The sequence below is a fragment of the Cydia fagiglandana genome, chromosome 7 (assembly GCF_963556715.1).
Source record: "Cydia fagiglandana chromosome 7, ilCydFagi1.1, whole genome shotgun sequence".
Lineage (NCBI taxonomy): Eukaryota > Metazoa > Arthropoda > Insecta > Lepidoptera > Tortricidae > Cydia > Cydia fagiglandana.
In genome coordinates, this window is record NC_085938.1 from 5,497,553 (window position 1) to 5,520,487 (window position 22,935).

The window sequence follows — 22,935 nt, forward strand, 5'->3', positions numbered from 1 at the left end:
TAGTGTTAACAACACAAATAAAAATAGTGTGCAAAATATGGGTGCACTCATCATACTCAGAAATATGTCGCATAGCGCTTATAAATATGTCAGCGTATTAAGAACTATGGGACATATTTTTAAGTAAGTTGTATGCACCCATATTTTTACACTTGACTGTACTAGCCTGCAGAAATGGCAATAACTATAAGAAAATCTGGTAATGAACCTAATATTCGTGTGGAGTGTAGACTGTAACTTTTCGTGATGAGGGGTTCGTTGGGTGAAGCGTAGAAACTCGCCGCTGGAACGCGCTGGCCGTCGTGCTGTCTCGAAGTCCGCTATACCTCCATTTACCGGAATATGTGTTGTGTGAAATAAAAACACATATATCTGAGTTTATTTACTGGAGAGTGTTCAGGCAAGTGATAGAGTTAAGCTCTCTGAGTTCTCTCAATATGCTACAAATGGCGCGGGTTTATATAGGAATGGCCGGGCGATTTGTATCTCTGAACTAGTGGGTATTATATGCAGAGTGAATTTTATTTATTTCTGCCAATCTCGTTAATTATAAGCACGTATGAAAGGAGCACGAATCCTAGACTTATAAATAGATACAATATTAAGCACGTATGAAAGGAGCATGAATCCTAGACTTATAACTAGATATAAAACATTCCACGCAATTCATTTGACATAATATGTGAGCACAAAGTAAAACATGATATACAAAAGTAAAAATAGTAACCTAAACGTAAAGACCAATTTAACACATGCATGACCCTAATAGCTATTTACGACAGTCTCCCCCACGTGTGTTAACACCGTCTTCATGCGCGGAGTAAATGGGGATGAGTCTAGAAACTGGGCGGCGGACGTCACCTGCGCGTGTGCGAACAATGGCCATCCAGGCCAGGATATAGCTGGGCGATTACGCCTCTGGGCCACGTTCCTCGTTACTACGTCACCTTCATGCAGTTTCTTTACGTTTTCTTAGCGAGCAATACGGCTTTGAAAACCTCGGCGGCAACCAGACTACCAGCGGTGGCGCGAACTAACCGTACGTTATTAATGAACGATCGCCACGCGGGTGCGAGGGAGACGGATATAGGCCTGTCCCAATCGATCCCTGTCCGCCAAACGAAACGTAACGTATCGCGATCTTGCTCTATTATTTCGATCTGTAAAAACATCTGTTTGACGTCGGCTAACACCGCGATTTTACTTTCGCGGAAGCGCATTAATACGCCAAAAAGTGACTTTAACAGGTCGGGGCCAGCCAACAGCGCGCTGTTAAGCGAACGTTCGCAAGCTGTGGCGGCCGTGTCCCAAACTAATCGCATTTTGCCGCGTTGCGGGTGAAAAGTTGGGAAATGCGCTAGAGGCCACGTCCGGGGTGCCTCGGGGGGCGGTGGCGAGTCCATTTTCTCCGCGTAACCTTTGTCAAGCAACATACACTTTGCATATTCGGCTTTAAGTTTCGCATCGTGGTCTAGCTTTCGTTCTAGACTGTACGGCCGTTGCAATGCTTGCGCTTGGTTATCGGGGAGTTTCTCGTTATTTGACCGCCAAAGTAAGCCCGAGCGATACCTTTGCTCCCCCGGTATCTTTTCGCAGGTGGCTTCTAGTAAATCTAGCGCACGTTGGTCGGGGTCGACCCGAGGCAACTTTTGCGAAACGCCTAATGATTCTACCTCAGAATGCCGTTTCACAAGTTGTAAGGCCTCGTCGTCCGCGGTATTAGGCTTTGCGTGCCCAACCAATTGTACCGCGGGCGCGATTCTGTCCGCAGTTTCGTGTAGCGTCAAAGTCATTGTCGCGCCTTCGTCAAGTGGCGCGAGGGTTTGGACGGTACCTAACGGTTCCGACACCTCTACAGGCATGACTTTGTGACACGTCTGCGGCAGTCTAACATTGAGTACTGCAGGTGCTGCCGGGACACTATTACCGTTCGCGGACGCGGCCGCGTTTCGACCGTGTAATAGTTTATTATGTCCGGCTTCGCACTGATTCATGCCACACGCGACATATTGGCACCCATAAGGCTTAGGGTGACTCGCGCCTAAACATCTACAGCACAATTTAGCACCCTTTGCCAAGTCCCATCGCTCAGATATAGTCGCGGCTAGAAATTTCGAACACTCACTAACTTTGTGTTCTTTGCCGTTCTTACATATGGCGCACGCATCGCGCGAGACAGAGACAGACGATGTCTGCTGCCTGGGCTGAGCTCTGGTTGACGCTGGCTTTTTCTTTAAATTACCATCGCGGTGCTTTACTTGAGCTATAGTCGATTTACTAGTACGCGATCTATTTCTCGTATCACGTGTGTATGATTCGTGGGAATCTGACTCCGAATCCGAATTATAGTCGCGAAAGGACGCGGGGGCGCGGGACCCAGTGAGAGCGCTGCTCGATCGACTGGACTCGCGCACAGAGGAAACCGCGCTTCGTTCATCTCGCGATCTACTAGACGTATCACGGTAGAATGCGGGGGCGCGAGACCCAGAGAGAGCTTGGCTCGATCTTCTAGGTTCGCGCACAGAGGAAACCGCACTCACTGCACTCCGTGATTCGTCAGACGTGTCACGGTAGAACGCGGGGGCGCGTGACCCAGAGAGAGCTTGGCTCGATCTGCTCGGTTCGCGCACAGAGGAAACCGCGTTCACTGCATTCCGTGACCTGTTAGACGGCTTATGTCGGTTTACGTGCTTGGCCGCAGTGCTAATTTCGTTAAGAAACTCGGAAATCGCAACTAACCCGGGTGATTCTACGTTAGACTGCCTGTATTTGGCCCATTCATAGCGCACTATCAGATTCAACTTATCCACGATTTTATTCACGAGCTCAGGCGCGTGCAAGTATTTCTCTTGACGCAATGATCTAATGGTGGCGACGGCATTCGCTACATGCGCGGCGAATGAGGTTATATTAGAATTGTCTTCGGATAAACGCGGCATGCGTTTAACGTTATGAATTTCCGTAAGAACAATCTCCTCAGGGTCGCCGAACTGCCGTTCCAGCGCTTCCATTATTTCGTACGGATCCTGAACTGTGTACATTATTGATTTAACGGCCGTCCGAGCTTCGCCCTTAAGTGCGCGCCTAATCCGACTGACGTTATTGACGGCACTAAACATGGGCGACGTATCTTCGAACTCTGCCCTAAATGATATCCACTCGGTGATATCTCCGCCGAATGTAGGCAATTCCGGCGGTTTATGGTACATTGGCGCGTAGGTACCGTGCGGTACCTCTACAATGCGCGGGGGTGGTCTGCTAGCCCGATCGACGGCTGCACGCGGCGGCGGTTGCGTTTGCGCGGTCTCTTTCGGCGGCGGGATTTTAACGTTTTCCTTTGCGATCTCGTGCTGTAACCTAGCTTGTCGTTCTACCCAACTTCTAGTCCGTTCTTCGACGGTCGCGTCACTGCTGCCGACAGACTGCGCCTTCAGTTGCGCAACCTGCAGCCGTAAATTTGCAGTGTCGGACTTTGTCTTAGTAGCTTCGACAGTCACGTCACTGCTGCCGACAGACTGCGCCTTCAATTGCGCAATCTGCAGCCGTACATTTGCAGTGTCGGACTCTGTCTTAGCAACGGCTAGACGGGCTTTACGAACCTCGAGCTCGGCCATTAGCACGGCCAATTGTTTATCGCGTTCCCTAACCGATTTGCGACTTTTATGTGAATCGCGATTAGACGGCGCCCGCGACGGCGATGGCGGCGCATCGATGTCTTTATTCACTAGCGTACCTAATCTACTACGATTTACTACCGTGGCATTTAACGTTTCCGAGTGTACCGACTCGTTTCCACCGGTAGTATTCGGGTTGCCACTGGTGCCCTTGCTCCACGTATTTGTCTCGCCGGACGTAGTCTTACCGGACGAGGGGGTAGGGGTGTCCATGTTGGCTGCGGGCGCAGGCGGGCCCTTGGTGCGTGGTCGTAGGCTCCTTGCTTCCTTTTCGGACATCTTTCTGGCTGGAACCACTTCACTTCACTTAACACACGCGGGGGTCCCTAACTTGACCTGCCTATATCTATGACTGACCGTTACTGAGCGCAACGTCAGTGCCCTAGGCGTAGCGTGGATCCCTCGTGGCACTGAATCTCCCGCAATGGCAAAGTGCTATGCCTAGAACGTTCGAAAGCAGTGTGTGGGTATCAACCATGTGACACATGCAACGAAAGTTGCCAGGACACGTGAGCGGAGGACGACCTACACGCTGCACGGTCCGACCGGCAAGCCGGTAAATGGGTACGGAAAGGTATTGGGGTTGGGTCTGAGCCGAAGCGAACCTCTAGGCCCAGCGCGTTCTTTATTCAGTCTTGCCGTCTGAGTCAAGCAATGTCGCTTAAAACTCAGCGCGTACTTGTTTCTTTTTTGCCGTCTGAGTTAAGCAATGTCGCTTGAAACTCAGCGCGTACGTGTTTCTTTCTTGATTCTGAATTAAGCTATGTCGCTTGAAACTCAGCGCGTACGTTTTTCTATCTTCATCCGGCTTCAAAAGGACCAAACTGTGGAGTGTAGACTGTAACTTTTCGTGATGAGGGGTTCGTTGGGTGAAGCGTAGAAACTCGCCGCTGGAACGCGCTGGCCGTCGTGCTGTCTCGAAGTCCGCTATACCTCCATTTACCGGAATATGTGTTGTGTGAAATAAAAACACATATATCTGAGTTTATTTACTGGAGAGTGTTCAGGCAAGTGATAGAGTTAAGCTCTCTGAGTTCTCTCAATATGCTACAAATGGCGCGGGTTTATATAGGAATGGCCGGGCGATTTGTATCTCTGAACTAGTGGGTATTATATGCAGAGTGAATTTTATTTATTTCTGCCAATCTCGTTAATTATAAGCACGTATGAAAGGAGCACGAATCCTAGACTTATAAATAGATACAATATTAAGCACGTATGAAAGGAGCATGAATCCTAGACTTATAACTAGATATAAAACATTCCACGCAATTCATTTGACATAATATGTGAGCACAAAGTAAAACATGATATACAAAAGTAAAAATAGTAACCTAAACGTAAAGACCAATTTAACACATGCATGACCCTAATAGCTATTTACGACAATTCGTATGTTAAATAGTTTGGCCAAAATATTCGTATATTGCGCTAGGAATATCAGCTCAATAGATTTCCGAAGTGCCACACCACACACGAATCCACACTACTATCTGATAATACATAACCCTTATAAATTTATAATATTCTGTATAAAATGTTTATAAATACAGAAGGTTCTCCAATGATCAGTTAAGATTTGTTTGATCATAGGTTGGATTTCACTTAAATCGGCCCAATCCACCAACAATGTCTAAAATCTTTATATTCACACGCCGTCCAGACTCAAACTAGGTTTCTGAACCGTCGCCAAAATGAACACCCAAAACAAATCTGAGGCATTCACATGCAAACTATTGTGGGAACTAGAATTGAGTTCTACTTTTTCTATTGTTTATTAGTATGTAGGCACTTAGCAACGGGTAAGTAATATAATATATACCAATTATTAATATAACATTCACAAGATAGACGCTCACTTTGTATAATTTTGAATAATATAAGTTTTGCATTGTATAAAACCCAAATCGTATAATGTCAAAACGGCTAATTTGTTTTTGAATAACATTCAATGTAGATAATTTCATATTGTATAAAACTTGAATTTCATAAAAATGATATAGTCGAACGATCAAAAACTATATCAGTTACTAGATCTAAGAACATAAATGAATAATAAATTCCGGTAAGTTATTAAACCATGGAACAGTTTCGTTCTGGCGCTTCGCCGGCCGCTGCCGCGGCACGCTCGCTTCGCTCGCTCGGCTCGCGCACTGTTTGTTCGCAGTTCAACCTAACACTCCTCCTCGCTTCGCTCGTCGTCGTACCTAACGGAGACCTGCTTTAGTAAAGAATAACCGGCAGAAGATACTAATTACGTTGTTACATGTATGATCATATATTTTGGAAGGTATTTTTCTCATGTAATTATTATGTTATAATATATATAAGATATTTCAAATATCTTTATTTATAATAATTCCTATAAGTTATGAATGTTATATAAAAAATAATTAGCCAATACAAACTTTATATTATTTATTAATATATACGAAGTATGTTAGAGAATTTCTACCATATATGTTATAAACATATATTTTTTGTTGGTAGCCCCAACGTGTGTTATATGTTGTGAATGATATTAAAATTAGATTATATTAAATGTTGGTATATATTATACGACGCACCCCTTAGCAACTGGGAGACTGAATACCTACTCTTTTATTGACGAAGAACCCATAGGTACTCCGATCTTCATAATATCTCGTTTCATTTAAGAAATTGAAACCTCAATTTCAAACAGAGACGCAATGCACATTACTTAGACTCTGACGGAAAGCTTGGCTAGTCCTTGTGCTTGGTCCATGTAGGTATGTTTGCATATTTTTTCTCTGTTAATAAAAAAATAAAAAATAAATTGTTAGTTAAACTGCTCGCATTAATGCTGTAAATCACCCATATAACCATTCCAGTCGCAGAATCATCAAAGTGGTAACTAAATGTCAGATGTGTCGTAACAGAGTCCACACAATGTGTCTAGAATTGTTTCGAAACAAAGTGTCGTCGCCGTGTCTACACTTTTCCGTAACAAGGTGTCGACACATTTGTGTGCACTTTGCGTGCGGTTTGCGACTAAATCTGACAGCAAATTTGTGACAGCAAATGTCAATATAAAATACCTCTTGAAAACCAAGGTTTGTCAAACTACTATTAGTGTCTCGTGTGCTCGTAATTCTAGTAAGTCATCATGGGCGATGCGAATGATAAAAATCGACCAAAACCATATAAACACCCAACACCCGTCAACCTTTTACAGAAAAGTTTTTAAAGAAATGCAATACGCTACTAGGTCAGGCAACGAATGCTCAATAAAGTTGTAGAGGGAAATGCTCGGAACACAATTTTTGGCTCCTTAACTTGGTTCGGACAAGTTAGGAGGTGAACATATCAAAAGTCCTCGGCCGTAGCCTTTGAGCGGGGGGGAGAGAGGGGGCTTTGAAGGTCCCATTTTCCGGTTTTTCGATTATATCTCGGAAACTATGCATCGTAGCGACATGGCCACTTATAGAAAATGAAAGTTAATTTAATTTGTTACAAGTTTATTTAGTCAATTTTTTCCATATATTGAATAGTTTTTGAGATATCCGCTCTTGAAACTTTATTTAGGGCTCTCAATTTTATCTAGATTCTACATCAGTGAAGGTGCTAGGCCGTGTTCCACAAAATTTAAAAACAATTTTTTTAGGGTTCCGTACCTCAAAAGGAAAAACTGGAACCCTTGTAGGATCACTCGTGCGTCTGTATGTCTGTCCGTCTGTCACAGCCTATTTTCTCGGAAACTACTGGACCAATTAAGTTGAAATTTGGTACATATATGTAAATTAGGGACCCAAAGACGGACATATAACGTAAACAAATTGATTTTATGCCCAAAAAATGACCATTCCCCCCCCCCCCCCACCCCCTTATCTCCGAAACTACTAGGTCTTAAATTTTGAAAAAAATACACAAAATAGTCCTTTACCTATCACGATTATTAAGATGGCAGGAAAACCTATTAGAAATGTGCAGCCAAGCGCGAGGCGGACTTAATGTACGGAACGGAACCCTTAATACGCGAGTCCGGCTCGCACTTGGCCGGTATTTTTTAAACTCCTCTTGACGCTTAACCCCTGAACCGATTTCGTTGAAATTTGGTATAGAAATAGTTTGCGTCCCGGAACAGGACATAGGATAGATCTTATAACCAAAATCATCTTTTGAAGGTGTGAAAAGTGGCGTGAAAATTTGTACGGACAATCAATAACCGCTGAACCGATTTATATGAAATTTGGGATGGTCTACAATTCTACATCTTTGATTTAGTTCAAAATGATAAAAAACATGACTTCAAACCTAAACTTAAACAGTAAGTATTAACTTCAAGAATTCAATTCTGAATTCCCCCCTGAACCACATTTCACACCTTTAAAGGCCCCAGTACACAATGAGCCATCGCCGGCCACTCCAAGGGACGCAGCCTTGCGGTAGAATGAGATAGCAATATCACTTGCTCCCTCTAACGCATAAATGCGTCCCTTGGAGTGGCCGGCGATGGCCCATTGTGTACTGGGGCCTTAAAGGATGATTTTTGAGATAACTTATTATGTCCTGTCTCGGGACTCAAAATATATGTGTACCTTTAAATTAAAACTGTTCAGCAGTTTAAGCGTGAAGAGGAGTTTAAAAGAAAGTATTTTAATAAGTTTATATGTTTTTACTTCGGAATGGTGTCAATGTGATACCATAACTAAATTTGGTACTGTGAATTTATACGAAAACGATACCAAACATGGCCTCGTAGCTTTACTGATGTAGAAGTCAAGATAAAACTGAGAGCCCTAAATTCTTATTACTTGGCCTAACTTGTGTAGAAGGAAAAGGAAAAATAAAAGTCTTCGGCAGGAATATAAGACACAAATATAATTTTTAGAGTTACTATTTCAACCATCAAACATAAACATACCTTGATTATATTATTCTAGTGAGATACGCATATATAAACAAAAACATTAAAAAAATTACAGGGTCGAAATGTCACGGAGCTTGTGTGAGTTATATGTGAAAAATAAAAACTTTTATGACAAGAAAATCTGGACACAATTTAAGAATCATCCGATTGCGTCGAGGAATCATCAGTATTTTTGCTTGTTTCATTACCTCCTTCCTTCTTTTTTTGTCCTTTGTATTCTGTAGCAATTGGTTAGATCTGAAAATAAAGATAACTTGCGTCGTCACGGATGTCGATTTATAGGTTTTAGGGAGTGCAGAATTCGAAAATGATGACCATTTTATAATCCAAGATGGCGGCTACGCATGTTGTCATAAAAGTCGTCATGAATATTGTTTTATAGGTTTTAGGACGTGACAGGTCCAACAATAGGGTATATTACTGCAATGTTCTGCCGCCAGAGTGCAGCACTACCGACTCAGTAAATTCAAAGTCTAACTTATACATACTGTGCCTTAAACTGTTTTTTGACAAGTTTTCAAAGACAATAAAATATGACATTGATGCATCAAGGCGGTTTGTTAACAAGTGCCTACCGGTAAACGCGAAAATCTAAATTTAGTTATCCGCCTCTTTATCGCTCGAATATGTGAGAGTGATAGAGAGGCAGAAACCGAACCCTCGATTGTCGTGTTTCACGATAGGCGATATGTGAGTGACGTAGTGACGCATGTTTGTTTACTGTATGTGTACTACTAGTGCCACCTACGCAGAGCTTTGCCTAATATTCCCTATTGTCTACATCACTGTAATTGAAGTCACAGGCCTCCATGGGCTACGGTAATCGCTTACCATCAGACGGGCGGTGTGGTTGTTTGCCACCAACATGTTAATTAAAAAAAAAACTCCACTATATCGCCAGTTAATAAGTACTTATTTTGCGAAGCTAATGACATTTGTCACAAGAAATACGACAATTGTCACGAAATTCCGACACAGAACTCAAGAATTACCGAAAGTTCTTTGAAATCTTGTGACAATTTCCATAATTATCATCATAAACATCGCAAAAGAAATACCTGTTTTTGCCGATATAATAAAGTTTTTAAAAATAATACAATGATGGTGACAAACAGGAATACGGCCCGCCCGATGGTAAGCGATAACCGTAGCCCATGGATGCCTGTGACGTCAGCAACAATGAGACTTGTCGAAATGTCGCACCTGTCACGTTACGTCACATTGTCACGCCAGTACGTACATCTGAAAATTGTGTGTTCCCATTTGTCCCCATCCCGATAAGGTGGGAAAAAATGGGAAATATTTACATGCAAATCCTATTCCATCTGTTCCCTACGGAGATAAATGGGAATACATCCGAAAATTGTGTGTTCCCATTTGTCCCCACCCCGATAAGGTGGAAAAAATGGGAAATATTTACATGCAAATCCTATTCCATCTGTTCCCTGCGAGGATAAATGGGATTACATCCGAAAATTGTGTGTTCCCATTTGTCCCCACCCCGATAAGGGGGGGAAAAATGGGAAATATTTACATGCAAATACTATTCCATCTGTTCCCTGCGGGGCTAAATGGGATTACATCTGAAAATTGTGTGTTCCCATTTGTCCCCACCCCGAAAAGGTGGGAAAATTGGGAAATATTTACATGCAAATCCTATTCCATCTGTTCCCTGCGAGGATAAATGGGATTACATCCGAAAATTGTGTGTTCCCATTTGTCCCCACCCCGATAAGGTGGGAAAAAATGGGAAATATTTACATGCAAATACTATTCCATCTGTTCCCTGCGTGGATAAATGGGATTACATCTGAAAATTGTATGTTCCCATTTGTCCCCACCCCGAAAAGGTAGGAAAATTGGGAAATATTTACATGCAAATCCTATTCCATCTGTTCCCTACGGGGATAAATGGGAATACATCTGAAAATTGTGTGTTCCCATTTGTCCCCACCCCGATAAGGTGGAAAAAATGGGAAATATTTACATGCAAATCTTATTCCATCTGTTCCCTGCGAGGATAAATGATAAATGGGATTACATCCGAAAATTGTGTGTTCCCATTTGTCCCCAGCCCGATAAGGGGGGAAAAAATGGGAAATATTTACTTTCAAATCCTATTCCATCTGTTCCCTGCGGGAATAAATGGGAATACATTCAAAAATTGTGTGTTCCCATTTGTCCCCGCCCCGAAAAGGTAGGAAATATTTACATGCAAATCCTATTCCATTTACGTACAAAAATGTCCCCCTGTCAACTTTCAATCGAGATTTAATCGATAATTTATTCGATTAATATTCAGATTAATGCAATTTCAATCTATGTTAGGTCGACTAAATTAATCGCGATTAAAATATGAGGATTAACTTTTTTTTATTCCACGGCATGGCTCTTACACTTTGAGAATATCTGAAAACGAATGAACACAAGGAGCCATTTTGCAAATCCAGTAACTTTGTTATTACTTTTGACAGCGCGTGTCATGTGTCAACACAAAGTCGAAACATTGCGACTACTTTGTGACTGCAATATTTCTCAGCCTTAAACCATATTTATACATCATAATTAACAAGTTTCGTAGTATGTAAAGCGTTATTTCTGTTATTTAAGTATAGTATACGCATCGAAGTACTAAAAATGCATCAAATAATATAGTTATGAACACAGGCACTGAGAAGTAAACAATTTCATTTCCGGCTAAACTAAAACAATGTGGTGGCGCGTTGATTATATTATACTTAGTTTATCAAATCACTCGAGCAGTTTAATTCCCCATGATAATTTAAGTCCTATTGTAATATAAATGCAAACAATATATAATTACGTCTTGTAATCCGTTTTAGAGATGGCGTATTAATGTCACTTATTTTTATTTAAGCATTTTTCCATCTGACAGTTTCCATTTGACAGGAACAAAATGAACGAATGAACGAATGATTTTGGCATAAAGTAGTCGCAAACCCGAAACAATGTGTGCACACGGCGACCACACTTTATGTCACTTTGTGTCATGTGTCGACCCTTCCCCATTTCTGGTAACTGTGTCGACACGGCGACGACTCTGCGACTGGAATTGTGACCGAAACAGACGGTGTCGACACAAGATGTGTCAACACCGCGTCGTAACGGCGACTAGAAATGGTTGTATGGGCAATCAGGGCATTGCCCTTGAAATTCCCAAGGAATAATAAATATATACGTTTGTAGTTTTTGCATAGGTACCTACGTCACGAAAACGAATGACTGGTAATCAAATGATGCATAATCCTCAATCTATTACAATTTGCTACGGTATTCAGATTAGGAATTTGGCTTATTATCAATGACCCGTGTATCCCACATTTTTTGTAAATATTAGTACCTACCTATAAAAAAGGCCTAATTCGACTATTTATTATTTTTATTTTATTTAGTTATTTATTATACAAGATGTTACAACTTTTTCGTTAAAGACATTGCTCCACAAAACTACATATTTTGTTATTGTTTGTGCCTACTTGATTTCTTTTGGTAGTCAAGTGTTGTACCTACACATACCTAGATTTACACATAGATTACAGATTACATATTACAGATTTATTGGGCTAACTTACTTAAATACAGCTTTCTCATAAATGCCGTGATTATGACATTCATTCCGCCAATGATTTTAAAAAGGAAATTTTAAATACAGCGGTGGCAACAAAGACACAGTAAAGGTAACATTCCATTTCTGACCGCAGTTGCACTGCTAGTACGAACGCGTCGGTGTTATTGTCAATTTCCATAGTAAAATGAATGGTAGTGCTGCTGTCGTTGGAATGGACTGTCACCTTAATGCAGCTGCAGATGAGATCCAAATGTCACCTTTAAAAACCATTTTGCCACAAACGACTCAATTTGTCACCTTCACTTACAGACACGGTTGTGTGACGCGTCGACAGTTAAGTGCTAATAAACGCCAAGTTGTGTCAATGCTACTACGCTACTGCATACATCGTGTCTACACGTGCACGAAATAACAATGGTATTTTAATTAATTTAATGATGTGAAAATTTGCAATAATATCAATATGCAATTATTTGTGAACGAAACCGTTTTCTTGGAAATTCCCTAACAATAAAAAATACCTATGTATTCGAATTTTATTCAAGTGCTGTTTCTGTGCAGACGCAAATTTAAATATGTACTTAATATCGATGTCTAGTACCCGCAAAATATAATTCTTATTGAGCTCATCGTCGGCCATCGGTCTGATGGATCCCGCCCAATATACATGTACTTACATGTTGGTTTATGAATACTATACTTAGGTTAACTCATTCAAACGTAATGATATTGGGTATTTTGCTCTGTTGAGATGATCTAAAACTTAGCAATAACGTCATCAACACGATGGCGTTTCAAATCCGGATTTGAAATTAAAATAAATTAATTGTGATGCCATCCTATGAATCACCAAATCACCATAATGAGATGATATTTTATTATATTAAAGTCCTTGAACTGGCTAAAATACAGAGAAAAAAAACTAGGTAGGTACATATACCATTAAATTAAAAATCATTAGCATTTTTTTATGTCTAAGGTTAGAATAAATTTAAAGTTAAAGGTGGAAAAATTACTGTCATATATCTATTGACATTGACGTATATCTCAGGACGGGCCATACGGGCCGGCACTAAGTTAAACCATAATTTGATTCAATGTGATAATTACATCCCGACCTTTCCAGATTAATCCAGATGAAATGGAAACAAATAAGATAGATAGATAGATATAGTTAAAATTTTTTGAACTGATCTTGTTCACTTACCCGTACTAACAATGGCATTGTTCTATTACAATCCTATTATCTGGTGGATGGTAAACCACAAATTAGGATAATCACCTCGTAGTAAAAGCGGATTATAACCGCCTTGAAATATTAGTATAGATTAACGACTCTATTTCTTTAAACAATAGACTACAAAATACACTAACTAAATAATGGCTAACCTAACTTTTTTGCATTTAACCACCATCGACACTCAAAAAGAATGCACTCAGTAGAAAAACAGCTATGAGATACCATAAAATTTCATTATATTATCGGCTCTATAGTCTTATCATAAGGATAAAATTGCTTTGAAGGTAAGAATAACACTTCATACGTTTTGCATTTAGAGATAACAGATGTGCCGCCAGGGTCGTACTCGCATTGTTGCAATTGATAAGCACGTGGTTTATCTGTTTATGTCGGAATGTTATTTAGTGGTAATTTTTTCTGACCTATACCTAAAAGTATACCTAATAAAAGAGCGAGCGAGACACCAATAAAAAATAATTACCTGGCCTGTTATCAAATTGTGTGTGTTAAGATTATAGGCATATTTTTGTATAAGAATCTGTTGATTTTTGACACATGGGATTATTTTTTTATATATACACTTATGTAACTTTTTTTGCCTCTAGTAGCATGTAAAACATTTCGCAGATTGAATATTGATATATATTTGTATAAGAACTTGTTGATTTTGATTAAATGTGATTATTTTTGTTAACTAATATGTATAATAAATTATAATTAATAATTATACATTTTTATCTTTCTACATATTTTATTTAACACCAGAATACGTCCCTGTCGTGACTAAGGTGCATGTGTCTTTCCAAAAGATTGAATATGATATTATCTTTTTAGACCATTTTAACCCCATTCAACAAGAAATAAGGTTTAAAATTCAATATACATGCAATGTACTTCGAACTTATTTTGTAAGCAAATTGGTTGGCGCCTACGAGAACAAAAGCAGATAATAGGATTGTAATAGAACAATGCCATTGTTAGTACAGGTAAGTGAACAAGATCAGTTCGAAAAATTTTAACTATAGATAGAATACTCTTTATTGGCACACCTCAGTAAAAATATTAATAATAAAAATATATATTAGTTTAGATATTGATAAGTGAATGCTTTGAAAAGACAATCGACATAGATTTTAGTTGTATGACTCACATTAAATAAGCTTATATATTATTCTGCAACAACTTTACGACTATATAGTGGACTTTGAGCTGTGACGTACGCAGAACACCTGGTGCTAAACAGGACTTGAACGTATCACGACCACTACATTCGATAATGTGTGGCAAGAACATTAATGACCTTGTGGTCAGTCCTAAAGAAGATTACTTAAGATGTTTAAACATTATAATAAACCTCAGACCCCACTGAGAATCTATATAATTATAATTCCCAAAAATTGCTGAAAAATGCATTTTGCCATGATATCGTAATACTATTACTTAATAGGAATTCCGTACAAGATATTGTCAGGTACCATAAAATCAGGTAACTATAGTCCATATAAAGTAAAACTATGGTCCAGTTTTCAATGTTGATTCTTAACGAGCCTTTATGATTTGTACTTGATACATTTATTTTGTAGCTTAGATATGTCGCCATAAAAGCCCGAAGTACTGCAAAACCTAGGATTTACCGGTAAAACCTAGGTTTTGCCTTACTTCGAGCTTTTACAGTAACAGATACACTTATGCTCTTTCTATATAGGTATTATATCCTCAACATAATTTGAAAAATACTTATATATATTTTCTTGGGACTTGAATTTGGACCTTAGTTGTAAGTTGTGGACTAAACTTACCTGATTTTACGGTATCGACAAAAAAGCTTGATGCTATGAGACAAAAAAAAGAGAATCGTTTTTAAAATATACCTACTGATAAACCGTCTTATTGACCTTATGAACATGTATACCTGGTATTTTTAATTATAGTATTAATTCTAAAATTATCCTAAAATTTAAGATTAAAGGTTACTACCTAATTGGCAATAACTTATTCGAATTCTTCTCGTAAAAGTATCAACAATTGACATCTAAGGTTATTGACAGAATTCATATAGATTTAGACCAAGAAAAGTCTGCATCAATTTTAATAGCCCACGCAGTGCAAGTGCAGACAACAATTTAAATACGTTACGTTTAGTTATTTCACATACCTATGTACTTATTTATTCCTAACTTGCTTTTAAACGTAGCTCAATTTGCAAATCTTATTTAATTTAATCACTGCTTCTAAAGTATGTAGGTACTTAGTATTGAAAATATTGCAAATTTTTAGATTTTCGCAAAAACATTATATCTCAGTTACGTATGCTACACGTTGTATTCCTTTGCAATTCAGTTTTTATTAAATGTATTATGCTGATTGATGGTTAATACCTACCTAGTAGTACTAACTAGTAGTACATACTAGCTACATTATAGTAGCACTTAATTAATAGGGACTAGTCTTCTTCACTTAATTGCACGTGAATATGGTATTTATTGCACTCGCTTGCAAATTAATGAGTAATAATTTAAATGTTGTGTATAAGCAGCATATAAATGCTAAAATATGGTAAAAATATGTGCTAAAGTGTACCTGTTTAGTATTAGTAAAAAATATTAGAGTCAGTCCATGAAAAGTCTGCAGCGGATTTGATAGCCCACGCAGTGCACGTGTTATTTTAAACGTCAAACTTCTATGAAATTATGACGTTCATATGACACTTGCACTGCGTGGGCTATCAAATCCGCTGCAGACTTTTAATGGTGTGACTTTAAAATGCGCGCAGGTTTGAGTTATCTATTTGATGGCGGTCATTGAAATTTCATTTCTAGGCTTTATGTATTAATATAATTATAGTAGCACATATTCTTTATCACATATTATTGATCCCGGGTATGTCTTTAAACTACGTCCAAGACCACCGGTGGACGGGCGCAGACGGGCAGCAGCGTCCCTCAAATTCGGTGTACTCGACTGCGATCGCCAACCCGCCTGCCAAGCGTGGCGATTATGGCATTCACCCCCCATAAGGGGGAGGCCTATGTTATGGCTGAGATGATGATGATGATGATAATGATCACATATTCTTTACCCGCTGCCTTTTTTTGCGGTAGATTGCGGTAGAGCCTCTTCTTCTCCAGCTTCACGACGACTTGAAGAAGTGTTTTTATCAAGTATCTACTTTTCTATATTTTTTTTGCTTAACCGATTCTACATATATGTACGAGTATGTATCTAGGTATTATACAGTTTACATATTATTTATGTTATACCGTCTGTTAAGTGATGATACAACACGAGATGACCACAAAGGTCGCGATCAGGAATGTATTATTGTTTTATAGTAATTATTTATAAGTGGACAATTCTTTAAAGGATAACATATAAGTAATTAAATTTAATTAATGATTCTTATATCTGTTCAATAAGTAGGTAATTAAGCAATTAAAACAATTAATTTGTACAGGATGTACAAGCCCATGCCTATACCAAACAAGGTTGCTATTATAATATGGACAAGGTAATGACCTGATGACATGCAGGTAGGTACTTATATTTTTCCGACAAGGCATAAAAAAGCTTTGAATGCTTTTATTGCAATTCACAAGCTAGATTTTAATTTAAACTAAGGCATTTGTAGTAAACCTTTGCAAAATCCATTTCTTTATTTTTAACAATTTTAATCTCTCGCTGACTACTTATTGTAATACATAATTCAAATCCTTCAAAATACATATATGCACAACAAATGAATGTTAAAAAAAAAACGTTCGCAGTCCAATTTTAAAACCGAATACCCACTGATGATGTCATACTAAATGTTATTCAAATAATTTTCCCATTTCTAGTCCAAACCGAGTTTGGACTACCAAATGATTAATATACCTACTTCTTAACATGCAATGTGCAATCGAATTTAGATGATTCTATGTAAACCAACTTCAAAACAGCGTATCTCGTTTTCTAGACGGTTCAAATATAGTCCTAATATATTTGCAATAATGGAGAAATTAAAAGAACTGCAAACATTTTCGCGAAGCCATTAAGATGGTTACCAAGAATGTACCAGAATTGAATATCTAAATTTTGATATTGACCTTGACTTTGACTTTTTATACCAGACACACGCTGTATAATGACTATGCAAATAAACCGAAGACGTCTATCCCACGTGTAAGATGTCATCTATTTAATGACCGCAGTTACATACGACAACTACCATTCTGTATATTTTTTCAGCCGAAGTAATTGATACTGCTAGGTTTAACCATACAGAAAACTGTACCGTCGAACCGCCCAACTACCGCCCATCCAAATAGAATTTCAAATTATTTGATAAATTAGATGAAACTTATAGTATAATTGAGGTGAAAATTAAATACTTTACTACTACTAATTCAGTAACATAACCTAAACTTATAGCAGAGCCAAGATGCTTAAATATGTTTTAATAATATATTTTACATTATACTTAAATGATTAAGTTGAAGGACATGGCAAAACTAGATGTTAAGGGTAAAAAAATGGTCTATAATCATGTAATACCCTAACTAAAAAGTTTTCAGCAGAATAATATTATGTGATATTCTATTAGTTAGTGTTTCTTTTAGCAATGAGGATAGTTGTACTATATGTGATTTTTTTTAACAAGAAAATTTGTCCTTTGTGTCTGCTCTTCGGTAATCATTATTGTCTAATGAGTCTAATGAGTGTAATGACCCACAGTTTGGATGAATACGACAGGCATACGCATTCGGGCATTTGCATCGAATAAATGATTATGATTATGATTAGGCTATTTTAGATCAAAACTCGGGAGTTATGCCTAATATTTCTGTAATTAATCTATTTCCTTCTCGTAATGAAACAAGACAAGTAAGATGTTCATTTTATGTCTTAGTTATCCCAGAAGTCGTGCATAAAGTGTAACTAGTATTGCGTAATAATGTACCGAAACAAATTAATTTTCGAAACACTTCATCTAATTACCTAGTGAGTGTCATCATTGTAATCTTAGTTGACATTACATTTGAGCTAGATTACGATGTAACTATTGAAAATGGACATGAGAATAAAGTTAGTGTATCAAATTCAATTAACAATTTAAACATTTTATTACTACTTGTTACAAAATGCGACGACTACAAACCCGGAATTATACTAATAAAAGCTAATTAATAAAGGTCATTGGGCGTTTTTGACCCGCTTTATGAATTTTCGCGTACAGAGACCAAACTAGTTTTAAAATAGAGAATTTAATCTCACTTTTCTAAATATGTAATTTTTTTTATGTATCACCCGGCGGAAAATAGTTATTCAACAGTACGAAATAGTGTTATTAATGTTTTTCCTTTGAGCATTGTGCAAAAGTGTGGTTCATGCAGCATGATAAACGTTTTATAGCACAATGGCAAATGAAATGTTATCAATTGCGGCTGTTGCCGGGGTGGTCTCCTCTGCAGTTTTTGCAGGTGGCCTTCTGGTCTAGAGGTCGCGTGCATCTGGCCCAGTGTGGTTCGACGCAGCGAACGCAGGCGAGTTGCCTGTGACATCCATGTGATGAGTGCCGGAAGTCCTAGCAGCGGTGACATTGCGCGAGGCTCTTCTTTCCGCGCCATGCCTCCACCTTGACACTCCTCATGTGGAGAAGCTCCGACATCCCGTAGATGCCCATGTGCAGCCCGGGTGGCCCCCTCTTACGTCTATCCGTTTGGCGTGTTTAGGGTGGCCCAGCTTCTCCAGGGGTTTCTTGATATCTTCAACCGGTGTGAAGGAGGGGAGACCCCTGCGGTACTCCGCCTCGGAGCGGAGCTCGAAGAGTATCCCAGCCTCCGGCGGTGTGGTGAATGGTGACTCCCCCTTTATTTCGCGCCTGCTGCCTTTTTAGACGAATTAACAATTGATTTTGATCAAGCAGAATAAAAATATAGTTTTTTGAGAACTGGATTTTATTTTTGTTCCTCTTGATATTAAACAATATAACAACAGCAACGCGATATAACAGCAGCTATTCAAAGTACTTTTGAATTAATTCCAATTGTTCTGACTTAATTCATAGCAAAAATGCTATAATGGTAAGAAATGATTTTTATTTTTTTCTCAATTCTCCCATGGCTTGCAAGAATGCGACTCATACCACTGTATAGCAGATACATTTACCTACATACCTAGCCCTATTTCGTTTGTGTACGCTGTGGGTCATATGTCTGAACAAAATGCCCAATGACCTTTGTGTATTTCAGTAAAAAACATACTACGAATAATAGATGGACATAGTAAATTACAATTGATCATGGAGTTGCACTTCAATACTTGTATAAGAAAATAAGTAAATATAATGAAGAATGGAAAGTAAAAAGAATAAATAATTACACCATAAATTAGTTAAGTATGTGTTAAGGAAACCTGATACTACAATTATGAGTAGTACTTTACCTATTTACTTTATTCAGCTATCTAAACATAGTTATAGGTATATATAAAAATGAATATCACAATCGAAATTGTCATTAAAAACATTAATTAAATTATGAAATACATTATTTAATTTTATTGTAGAATGTGAAAAAATTCAATATTCAAATTTTATATCTAACAACAATAGAAAAGTTCCCGGAAATATAATCTAGAAGAAATTCATTCACATCCCATATCCCATTCATACATATTATATTATATGTATAGAAATACTTGTGAAATGAGCGCACCGTTTTCGTTGTAAAATTATTTATAAACATCATAGGTGAACTATTGGCATCTGTGTAAAGCACCCATAACGGCCAAGGTCCGGAGGCTCGTACAAACCGACTGGTCAGTCAATATGAATATGTATGACCAATATAATGAAAACGTACCGTGCGTAATTCAACAAGTCGTTATTACAAAGTATTTTAAAATTAAATGGGTAAACAGCAATTTGTTCCGGCTTAAAATGTTTATTGGCGGCACCTACTGCAAAAAAATACTTCCTGATCTAGGCAAAATTCTGTTTTAATTTTTTTGCAATAGAATTGCTTTGGTAGTCCGGATGTTCCCCTCTCTAGGTCGCAATCCTCAACCGATTCTCTTGAAATTTTGTGAGCAGTTTCTTTTGTCGATTCGGTTTTTTGTTTTTTTTTTTTCAAAATAGCGGAGTCATGGGGGTTCGCGAGGTCACAGAGCCACTAGTTTTTTAAATATTTCTGCGGTTGCTTTTTACTCGCCTTATTTGCTTATAGGTAGGTACAGTCAAGGAATTTAAATTCCGACCCATTTCGTACTTTGTCACAGTGACAACCGTATGAGGTCTCTAGCGGCTTTCATATTGATTGTCACTGTGACAAAGTACGAAATGGGTCGGAATTTAAATTCCTTGACTGTACATGTTGCTTTTGGAATTCGACATGCAACGCAGGATTCAAATAATGACATATAAATTATAATGTAATGTAAATAATAGTTATTGTATGCTGATGCTGTACCTACATAGGTAGGTACCTAGGTACCCAATATACTTCCTGCATTTTTACCAAAACAAAGCACCTTAGGCAATGATTGATGCCTTATTATAAGATCATTAATAATTTTGTGCTGTTTTCGAGAGGATCGTGCCGTGCCCAAGCCATAAGCCACGTTGTTTTTACCATTTTTTTTTTAAGTTTCGACATGTTAATAATAGTGATGACCTGTTTGATGCGCAGCCGATTTTGATAATGACGATGTTTTTTAGAACGAGATGGAAATCTTTACTGTTATTATTTTTTTATTTTATTGTTGTTAGTGCACATTATATTGAGATTACAATATGGTCATCATATCCATAGAATTATATAGTATACTAGGTCCATGATCATATATTCTGCCGTATTCGAACTTCAAGATATTCACAAGAGACGACACGTACTAGATCCATTCTGGATACGTTATAGTTTAGATATCAACTAGTTCTCTTTTGCAGCGCAATTCGGGCAACTAATGTCACTTTTACGTTAGATAGAGTAAGATATTTATTAGATGTGAATTGGATCTCTAAGTCATATCTTGTGGAAATCGTTCAAGAGTAGGTATCTCCAGAATCGCGCAAATGTCAAATTTGACAGATTAGATCTTAAACATATCGTTATCGTATCTCGGTGATGTTTAAAAGATGTCTAATAGATGTCTATGTCAAAATCCGAATCGGGCCCATTATCATCAGGAATCCTGGTTTCATAAAATCAAAAGTCCAAATATCTTTCAAACCTTTTGAATATTAGCGTTTATAATTTATAATGGACCTATACCTTATAAATTAAAGTCAGTCAATGTATGTCTCTGATTGATCATTTTGAAAATTGATATCTGAGGATCCTAAAGGCCCCTGAATCTGTAGCCAACATTCTAAAAAACGGATGACATCTTCATGTTTGTGTTTAATCACAATGAAAGTTGATATTTGGGCATAGAAAAAGGCGCAAAAAAGTAGGGACATTCTAATGGGATTAACCGATATTATCAAGCTCACAATTGATTGCATCATAATCCTGGATTTATACTTAAAATGCCCTTTGCACGGACCACCTTAGACAATTAGATACCAATCAGTACGCGATAAGAACAAGCGGTATTTAAGCTGGATGCACACTTCCGCATTCCGAGTAAAGATGAAGATACACCGGCGGGTAGCAATTTAACCGACCCGAGACGTGTTCCGGTAGAAAATGCAAAAATGTGCAGCTTGCCTTGACTGAACGATGGAGAATATAAGGATATAGACAATGGTATCTAGTTTTGAAATATTATCCTTATAGAAGAATTGATATACTAGACTAGGTATATTTGGGTTCAAAGCCTAACTTTTTCATGATTTGCGACATTCGCGACAGGTCATACATTAAAGCGATTAATATTTTAGTATAATTTTAACTATTTATTTATTTATGTGAGCCTAGAGTGTCCCACTGCTGGGCAAAGGCCTCCCTCCACCCTTTCCACGTATCCCGGTTTTTACGCGTCTCCCATCAGTTCTTATCAAAGCGTCAAGGTCATCTCGCCAACGCCGCCGTCGAGGTTTGCCGCGACCCCGGGTTTGATGTGGGACCCAATTGGCGGTGGTTTTTGCCCACAAGTCATCCGGCATACGGCAAACGTGTCCCGCCCAGTCCCACTTCAGCTTGAATAATTTTAACTGCTTTATAAATTTGCTATTAAATAGTTGTTTATGTATGTTTACTTAAAGACAATAGGCGCATAAGGAAAAAATACCTGACCATTTTTTTGCAAGCCCATTCGTTATTTTTAACGACTCTGCACTCTTGTTGGTAAAAACTCGCTTCACGGGCTATACAAATGTGTTGTTTTGGCTATACGACGTATTGTCACATTAAATACCATTTACAGAAAACAACTTTGTTTAAGCAATAATAGCCTTTTTGTGATTGGGTTAAGGGTTTCGAGATAGCGCTAATAAAGTTGCAAACTTGAAAGGACCCTTTAACCGTGTCAAGCGCGCGTATGAATTTCTCGCCCTTTTGTCTGAAACAACTGCAGGTGCATGGTTTTATGTTAGCTCGTGCATAATTTGAAATGTTGGAAG

The 22,935-nt window shown here is 38.4% G+C and overlaps 1 protein-coding gene across 1 annotated transcript in view; it reads right to left on the reverse strand.

The window, feature by feature from the left end:
- The window catches only part of LOC134665765 (RNA-binding protein EWS-like), a 30,537-nt gene that overhangs the window by 5,080 nt on the left and 2,522 nt on the right, over positions 1-22,935 (reverse strand). The gene's annotated exons all lie outside the window — the stretch shown is intronic.